The sequence below is a fragment of the Oryza sativa genome, chromosome 7 (genome assembly GCF_034140825.1).
Source record: "Oryza sativa Japonica Group chromosome 7, ASM3414082v1".
In the NCBI taxonomy this organism is placed as follows: Eukaryota; Viridiplantae; Streptophyta; class Magnoliopsida; order Poales; family Poaceae; genus Oryza; species Oryza sativa.
The window spans coordinates 6740291-6746333 of NC_089041.1; the positions used below are offsets into that span (position 1 = coordinate 6740291).

Below are 6043 nucleotides of genomic sequence, written 5' to 3' on the forward strand. Positions count from 1 at the left end.
AAACCCTAGCCAAATCCTCTCCATCCTCTCTGCGGCCGCCACCATCCCCTCCCGACCTCCTACTCCGGCGCAGGCGCACAGCATCGCAGCTTCGGGATGACCACGACTCGGCTCGACGAAGCCACGATTGCCCCCCATCTGTCCATCTCTTCGATTTGATAATTCCTCATCTGCTTCGAAGTTGATTCGAGTGACGACCAACGACGGTGCAGGTGCGCGGGGCGGTGAGAGGCGGCAGCACCAAGCAGGAAGGCGGAAGGGCCGCCAGCCACCGGACGCAGCTGGAGGGCGGCGCATCCGCGCCAGAGCGAGGGGTGCGCGGCGCCGGCGCTGCAGGCAGTGGGCCAGCAAGCGAAAGCGGTCATGCAGCGCCGGCTCTGCAGGCGGCGGCGGCGGCCAGGTAATAGCTCTAGATCCATTCCTCCCTCCATTTTCGTTTGATTTATGTTGCTTTCGTGTATTCATATAGCTCTAGATCCATCAGTTCCTCCCTACATTTTTGTTTGATTTTTGTTGCTTTTCTTGGTTAACAAATCCGCGACAGGGAACGGGAGGCCATCGAAGGCGAGAAGGATCGCGGTATAAACTGCAGCGTCTGCTACTGCAGCAGTCGGCACACATATCATTTTTTGGGACAGCGGCACTGCTCCATCTTGCAGAGAGCAGGTAAATTCTTTCATACTTTCAACTCTTGATCTGACTAGTCCATTGCAGTAATTGATTTGACTAGTCCATTGCAGTAACTATGCCTGCTGATGTTAATGAAATTTGTAAATTGGAACTTTTCAATATGATAACTTTTTAGTGGAATGTAATATTTAAAAAGAACTGCACCAATTTTATGGTTGATGTAGTGATGCTAATTTACATATACCCAAGAGAAGCGACAAAACTGCTGTTGTTGCAACAGTTGGATTCCTTGAATAAAGAGGTAGATGAATTGTAAGCATCAAGGGAGCAGCAGTCGAAGAAAATTGAAAGTTTGAAGAACTCATCAGAAGAGACCAATTCCCTTCTTCGTCGTTTGATTGGCCATTTGGCCTGAATACTCCATATTTTGCTCTGCCTTAGTAAGGTTTGACTATCTCTTCATGTTGCCTTGCTTATTCATGATGTGATATATGAAATTATGTCTTTCTTTATCCTAACTTACGAACGAGTGTGACAATACTTGTTGTTATGTAAATTGTTTCATCTAGACTTTTGGGATGCTAGCAAAATATTTTATGTAGTCCAAGCCGTGTTACCGTGTATAAGTGATGCATTGCATCTTTTTTTTTCTCACTGCATAAGATTGTAGTACCATGCTATTTATCACCAAATAATTGAAGTATTGTCTATCAGGCGATATTTGTACAGCATGTTGTTGGCTGAATGTTTTTGGAAATCATGGCACTTATATAAAATCTTACATGCTATTGGCTACTATAATAATCATGATTAGTTAGATAAGGTGGATAGCTAAGTTACTTGCTTATGTATCATAGCTAAGTTGTTTCCAGATATTGCATCTGCCCTAATATCATAGGGTAATTTGTTGGTACAAAAACTATGACCACCTAGTTATCATAGTTGACTTGAAAAATCAAAATCTGAAAAATCATAACTTGATAAAAATGTGCCAGTTCCTTTTTACTGTTATTTGATAAATTAGAATATTGCTCATGATCTACTTTGTGCATAAGTTCCTTTGATTTGTTTTACTAGTGTGAGGTGTACCTAAATTCTGTTCTATGCATAATAGCTATTTTTTTTAGATTGAGTTTGGAAGTCTCATGTTTGAGCCACCGAAAGTAGACATGCATTTTTCAGGAGTTGGTAATACGTATGTACCTAGCTAGACTCACTACATTCTATCTAGCCTACTGCTTTTTAACTATATAAACCCTTGTTGTGGTTCTGAGACATGGTGGGTATGCACCTAGCAGTCTAGCACCCATATTTCATTCACATTGGATGGCATTATGGGCAGGAAAACTTTACAGCGATGGTATGTTGTATCTAGCACTTCAATTATGCATATGAAAAAACTTTCAGAGAGCGATGTCATATTGAATTTACAAATTGTTTGCATGCAGTTTCAGAAGCAAAACTAAGTATGAAGATGTGCTGCCTGCTGCAATTGATCTTTTCAAGGAGCGCCACTGCAGTAGCAAGACTGATTTTTACTGATGCATCAAAGTTGTTTATTTTGCTATGGTCCGTGTCATGTACATGAGCTTGTTGTGGTCACTTAGTAGTCGGTGAATCTGATTCTATGTATGTTACTGGGTTTGTGTTTTTTTATTGAGAGAATCCCTTATATGCCACTCCAAATTAACCGGTTTCCTTTATGCCACTCCAAATTGGCTCCTCCCTTCTATGCCACCGGTTCAAGTTTGTTGTCCCTTTTATGCCATTGCCATCACTTCATCGTTAGTTGACCGTTAAGTTCATTGTAAAAATACGCATTTGCCCTTGAGAGTTGGTATACAACTAATGATAGGTATTTTTTATTTGATAGAGAAGTTGGTACAACATATGAAAATTGATTATTATTTTTTTCATCACTTGCAATTTTAGCCATCACTATCACAAATGAATTTTCAATATAAGCATGAAACATAAAGCTTCCCAACAATATTCTAACAATATTTTTAATACAAAGAGCATTTTTCACTGGTCCTGACAAAAATTTGTTCACTTAAAAATGATTTAAAATAAATAAGTTATGAATTTTGGAAATTTGCACTTTCTTTAGTTGGGAGGGCATATTGGTCATTTACGAAAAAAATTAACATTTGACTAACAGTCAACGAACGTAATTGTGCTGGGAGTGACATAAAAGGGTGAAAAAACTTGAACCAGTAGCATAAAAGAAGAAGCCAATTTTGACTGGTATATAAGGGAACCGATCAATTTCGAGTGGCATATAAGAGATTCTCTCATTGGATATTAATTTGGCTTGTGTAATATTGGATGTTAATCGGGCCTATATAACCTTTGTGATATATGGGCTATTATTTGGTATAATGCTTGGGTCTATCTGGGTTGTTATTGCGTATAATGATTGGGTTTATATGTGCTTTTGACATTGGCTTGGTCCGGTTGTTATTTGATGCTAAATGCAAATGGATATAATACAATTGGGTTGAAAATAGTGAGTAAAGTGCTATACCTTAAATGGGCTAAGCTTAAATCTATGGTTTGCAATAGGGCTTAGCCCATAAACAAGCTGCACACTACATGGGCCTCAATACATGGATTTTAATGGGCATTAGATATTTTATGACGTTTTTTAGGCTAGATAATGATGAATACGAGCGTCACAAAGTTATGACGACACAAGGATCGTTATTAGATTATGACGAAAAAAATAAGGTTTTATCATAGAATACCGTTAGAGACGCATGATAGGTGACGAATGAATTTTCGTCAGTCACAGGTTACCAAACATGACGAAAAATTCAATGTCTCTGACGTAAATGAAGCGTCATCTAGATCTCTTGTAGTGGGAATAATTTGCATATTAATTACAGCTAATCATATGGTGTGGACACCATGTTTTACACGTTCTTTGGGAAACCTACATGGCTGCCGATTATAAGATCTCACCACATGGCAAGTAGTACTTCCAATTTCCAAACGGCAACCAATGTACCCTGAAGTAGGGGTGAAAACAGTACGGAAACTTTCTAGATTCCGGACCTATTTTCGAAAACGGAATCTGTCGGTCGAAATTTTTCGGAAACAGAAACGAATTCGGAAATATTTTCTCGGAAACGGAATCGGAGATGACAAGGGCAGTTTCCGTCGGAACTCGGAATCGGTCAGAAACTTTCCGGAAATTTTCTTGGAATTACCATGGATTCTTTTTTTAAGCACTGAATAGTGAATACCATGGTGTTTGGCTTTTTTTTTTAAAAAAATATTTGTTATGCAAATCTAAAATTACATAAGAATATTTTTTTCCTACATTAGGATTTATCAACAACATTACTCTTTTAAATATAGATAATTTATTCAATCGGCTAAGAATATATATATACCGAGAAAGAGGTAGAGAGATTGATGATGTATCCACATCTGAGAAAGCAATCAAGTTGTAACACCTCTCTGGATATCTGTGTCTATTGTTTATATAATATAATGTGTGCTTATATATAAAACAGTACAAAAACTTGCAGATATGATATGATCAAGGAGTTTCTACCAATCACATGTGAGGATAACTACTCCCAAAGAAGCAACCAACATCTCATATACTGAAGTACACGTAAAAGGCGGCTAAGGGCATGTACGATGGTAGCCACAAGCAACTGTGGTCTCAAGACGCCACGTAGGATAGAACCACACAAAGGTCACACTACCCACAGTGGAAGCCACTCCAAAACGAATTTTGCATGTCAGCCCCTAACTATTTATATGTCAGCCCTTGTATTATCAAACCTATTGAAACTTTATATTTTGAACCCTATAATAACCAAAAGAAGTATATGCACACCCCTAAACAACGTGGGACCCACTGTCAGTCTCTTCCCATCCCCCTCTCTTTTTTATTCCCCCCTCTCTCTCTCTTCGATTTCTTCTCCACCGACAGCGTCGCTCGGTTCTCTTCTCCTCTCCCCTCACCTCGCCGGCTTCTCCCCTCCCCTCGCCGCCCTCTCTTTTCCCTCTGCCTCCGGCGGCAGATCGGTGCCACCCGAGCTCTGGCGGCAGCGGATCTAGCGAAGGCGGGGAGCAGCGGTGGCGGCAGCGGTGGATCTGGCGGTGGCGGGGAGCAGCGGTGAGGTCGACGCCGCCGTCCTCCTCCCCCACAACGGCGCGGACGATCTCGCCGACGGCGTGACGAGCTTGGCGGCGGACGAGCTCGCCTACGGCGTGGCGAGCTTGGCGGCGGCGGGCTCGCCAGATCTGGCGGCGACGGCCACAACGCGGCGGCTGTTCCTCGACGTCACCGTCTTCCTCCCCCCACGACGGCACAGACGAGCTCACCGACGGCGTGACGAGCTTGGCGGCGGCGGGCTCGCCGGATCCGACGACCACCACGGCGGCTGTGGCGGATCTGGCGAGGCGACGACGACCACAGCACGGGGGGACCGGACGAGGCAATGGCGCGGAGCTCCGACTCCTCCAACGCGAGACTTCGGCTTGTGGCTTCGCGCCTCCCGAGCCCAGGCGCGGCGCTTGCTCCGGTTCCTCTGCAAGCTCGCTGACAGGCTCCGAAACCACCCAAACGCGTGCCAGCTCGGCTCGGCTCCGACGTGGAGTTTTGAGACCACAGGCTAGTGTCACGCGTTATACATGGTATAAGGAAGTTAAGGTGTCCATGTCCATATATATGTGAACACCTTAAGTTAGTATTTGTAAGCCGTCCTATTTTTAGAAACACATGCATGTCTGAGTGAGCTTGTAGGACTAGGTGGCATAGGGAATCATGCTTATGCATAGCAGGAACATATCATATGGTGTTTGTCGCTGGGAAGATAGCAGATCTGGTCATCTGGGAGATGGAAATGTGGGTAATATTACCTCTATATTATGATGCAGGTAGCTGCAAACATGCCCACCTGGCGCGTTCTCTGCAGGGCTAGATGAACTAGCAAATTAACAACGAATATGCCTCTAATCTAATAGAAGGTATATTTTTCGCTGATGTTGGTGCAATATACTGATCATATCGGACCTGAGGGGTTTGAAGGACAAAGATTAGATATATATGTCTTTGGTGTGTGTCCATGATCAAACACACATTTTTCTGGTAGGAAAAATGTGGAGGATTAACTTTCAGCCCATCAATTAACAGAACGTAATTATCTGTACTATCTATGTAGTTATTGTTCATTAACTTCTATAGCTAAACATGCAAATATGCCACATCATCACTAACTAGCAATTGATAATTAACAGAATGTAATTTTGTCATACTGAAACGGAGGGAAATTAATGCTAATCTATCCTCCAATATGACAAAAAGTTGCACATTAATCACCACTATAATAATACTATCTTTTCTTTGAAAACATAGTAGGCATCCATATACGGCATAATATTGCTCATGTGT

General features: G+C 42.3%; 1 long non-coding RNA gene across 5 annotated transcripts; it reads left to right on the top strand.

Annotated features, from left to right (window-relative positions):
* LOC4342737 (uncharacterized) lies at positions 1–2338 on the top strand. Of its 5 annotated transcripts, none has more exons than XR_010742618.1 (5): positions 1–400; positions 545–666; positions 855–1075; positions 1929–1990; positions 2079–2338. It is a non-coding gene; the product is annotated as an uncharacterized lncRNA (long non-coding RNA). The 5 variants fall into 5 exon arrangements; XR_010742620.1 differs by having other exon boundaries at positions 855–1070; XR_010742619.1 differs by lacking the exon at positions 1929–1990.
* The last annotated feature ends 3705 nt before the right edge of the window (positions 2339–6043 follow it).